Source organism: Prunus avium, chromosome 4 (genome assembly GCF_965620075.1).
Source record: "Prunus avium chromosome 4, drPruAviu1.hap1.1, whole genome shotgun sequence".
Taxonomy (NCBI): domain Eukaryota; kingdom Viridiplantae; phylum Streptophyta; class Magnoliopsida; order Rosales; family Rosaceae; genus Prunus; species Prunus avium.
Window position 1 is genome coordinate 7,449,380 of NC_142287.1, and position 3,446 is coordinate 7,452,825.

The 3,446-nt window shown below is 39.4% G+C and overlaps 1 long non-coding RNA gene across 1 annotated transcript; it reads right to left on the reverse strand.

The window, feature by feature from the left end:
• Positions 1-769: 769 nt before the first annotated feature.
• On the reverse strand, positions 770-3,086 carry LOC148294737 (uncharacterized). Its single transcript, XR_015835428.1, has 3 exons — positions 2,438-3,086; positions 1,813-1,876; positions 770-1,043 (listed from the first exon to the last, which is right to left on the reverse strand). It is a non-coding gene; the product is annotated as an uncharacterized LOC148294737 (long non-coding RNA).
• Between the last annotated feature and the right edge of the window lie 360 nt (positions 3,087-3,446).

A 3,446-nucleotide genomic window follows, 5' to 3' on the forward strand; every position in this document is an offset into this window, starting at 1 on the left:
CTGGCGATTGGATTTCACTCAAAACTTACCAAATGACTCCTCCCACCATATTATGATGTTGCCCAAGCTTTGGGCTCGATCCGAAATGAATAGGTGTAAGAAATTGGACAATTCAAGTTCAAAGGCAGTTCGTTCCAAATTGGAGTGGTTGGGGTAATTCATAGTTCTAGCGATTGGATTTCACTCAAAACATACCAAATGACTCCTAATACGATATTAAGTGGTTGCCAAGTTTTGGGCTCGATCCGAAATCAATAGGTGTAAGAAATTGGACAATTCAAGTTTAAAGCCAGTTCGTTCCAAATTGGAGTGGTTGGGGTAACTCATAGTTCTGGCGATTGGATTCAACACAAAACACACCAAATGACTCCTCCCACCATATTATGATGTTGCCCAAGTTTTGGGCTCGTTCCGAAATCAATAGGTGTGAGAAATTGGACAATTCAAGTTCAACGGCAGTTCGTTCCAAAGTTGAGTGGTAGGGGTAATTCATAGTTCTAGCGATCGGCTCAAAACACACCAAATGACTCCTCCCACCATATTATGATGTTGCCCAAGTTTTGGACTCGATCCGAAATCAATAGGTGTAAGAAATTGGACAATTCATGACAAGACCCGACCCAAATTCCACTTTGGAATCCGAGTCGAACCCTGTGTGTGTCCGACACCTGGCGGGTGTCAGGCACAAATGACTAATTTGCCCTTCTTACTAAAATCCAAATTCTTTTTAGGTTTGACATCCGCCGAAAATTCGGCAGCGTCTCCTCTGTAAACTGAATCTTTTCCCAAATTTTCACCTGTTGGAAAGCATACATATAAAAAAGAAAACATCACAACCGCCAGCATGCTTTCAACGTACATCCAAACAACTTAACCAACTAACCGGCCTGAGGCCATACAGAAGATCTTTGGGCAAATCTTCAGAGCAACTAATTCAGAATTTAAGATAACAGTATAAATACAAAAAGAACTCCTACGTAGCGGAGGAGATGGATGGAGGAAAGTGACGGCCCTGTGGTGATGTCCCCGTACACGACTACTGCCTGGGGGCGCAAAACATTGAAAAACGTGAGTGGACAAAAATAAAGTTTTAGAACATAAGGTATCAACATACTAACCCCTCTGTTAAAACATTTAGAAAATTTAATCATATCCATGTTCAATATCCGTATGAAAATTCAGGCATGCAAATCCTCATACATATAGCTGAGCATATATTCAGTGAAACATTAACAAAATATCTGAGATTAATAAAGGGAAACAATTTCCTTCCACCTAGGTGTACCCATCATAAATCCGTCAATTCCATAATTTCCGTCAATTCCTCCTAGCAGGTCTCGGTAGCATAAAGTTACTCAAGCCGCATTCCTTGCAAGACTCAGAGGACACTTGGTCCACCCGAGCCGCATTCCTAGCACCACAAAGTTTGAGCGTCCCCGAACTTGTGGGCAATTGTCAAACGCACGCTGACTCATCTGAAGGCAACTGGGATGTCCTTGGACATCATTATAATCGAAAGCAACAATTTATCTGAAGGCAACATTTTTGGGTACCTATGGTGGTTTAAAAACAAAATACATGCCCTTCCTGGAAATTACCATTTTATTCCTCAACCAATCATTCAATATGATTAAAACCTCATTTCTTACTTTCCAAGCCATTTGCATTTAAATATAATAACATATAATCGAGAACATATATATAATTTCATTATTCCTGCTCGGAAAGTAATAGCCATAAATAAATCCTTCAAGATCAAATATTGAAACTTTAATAACATAAAATCCATTTATAAAACAAAAGTCCACTCACTGTGCGTCCGAGTTGCTCTGACCCTTTGAGGGTCCCTCCTTTGAATCAGCTGGTACCCGAGTACCTATTTAAACCATCATAAATATTAAATCAATAAAATTGCTCAACACAATAATTTAATTTAAAGCCCTGACCCCCGGCTTCTAAAAGTGCGTGTACTAGTTTAAGACCATTATTATCGAGTACGCTGAACCGGTGTACCATAATCCTTGAATCTTTCTGCAATGCACAAAGAATTCCCCCTAGGAGTAAAACTCCCAAACAACACTTGATAACGAGAGAGGAGTTTGTTTCAGTTATACTCTGTCCGAGAGGTCTAAACTTATTGAATAACCACTAATGTTGGATATGTTGTAGAAAACAGGAAACTGAACAACTTTCAAGAAGAAACCTTGGTCATCTGAACAAAGGAAATCGACATCCAAGAGTGAGTAAGGTGCTGTAGCATTTAAACAGCAGACTAGAGGACTTACTAACTTTGAACAAGGTTTCAGATGGTTATAGAACTTAAATTGCTGTGAATTTTGGATATGTCATATTTCTATAACTAAGGAACAACCTGTATGAAGAAAGTGTTGTCGACTGATCAATAGAAATTAACACACAAGAAAGAATTCGAGCCTACCTCAATACAGCAGAACAAAATAAGTAGGCAACACTTCAACCAGCCTTGAGATGACTACAATTCTTGGATGAAGCTCCAATTTTGACAGATTATAGCCAAGACAAAGACGAACAACTTTGATGAAAGGAACGAAGCCACTAGATCAGAGGAAGGCCACATGCAAGAGTGAATAAGGGCACACTAGAGTGAAACCAGCAAACAGAATGAAAGTGAAGACTAGTCTCAACTTGAACACGATTTACAGTAGATAGAAATCTCCGTTTGCCTTGGAATTTGGATATGTTGTAGATGTCGACCTCAGAAACAATTGTTATGAAGGAATAGAGGTAAGAATCGCAACAGAAACCCGCATGCAAAGAGAAATCCGTGCTTAACACAGAGTATCAGACAGAGATGAGCTGTTCATACTCCAACTGGGGTTTGAGGTGTTTATATTTCTCCGACTGGGCTAATTTTCGGATATGTTCGACTCATGAGGCAGACGAACAAGTTTGAAGAAGGAACTATTTCGTTTCGAGCTCAGGAAGTTGATGCTTTGGACCCGTGAACAGATCAGTAAGTCTTGAGGAGGTTCTGTCGGTTTTGGGATTATGATGGGTTTATGGGACTTGTGCAGAATAGAGAATATTTAGGGAATTTGTTGGGCTTATCAGATTTGGGGGCTCAACAATAACAGACGTGTCGGGAGAGTAAAAAGAGATTTTTTTTCTGGTTTTCTAAAAACAATCTTTGAACTGTTTACAAGTTTGCCACCGGACAAATTCCTTCATCGCAACTTTTTCGTTACAACTCCGCTTCGAGCTCACTACGTGTCTAAGAACTCGTTTCGACGTGCTCTGCATAACGATCCAATCAAAATTTTCAAATTCCTTCCTGGTCAAAAAGTCAACTTTCATACCCGTTAAAATATTCCAGGGGCAAAATAGTCTTTTTCTAGAATAAAATAATAATTGAAAATTAATTAAGGATCGAGTTGTTACAATTCAAGTTCAAAGGCAGTTCGTTCCTG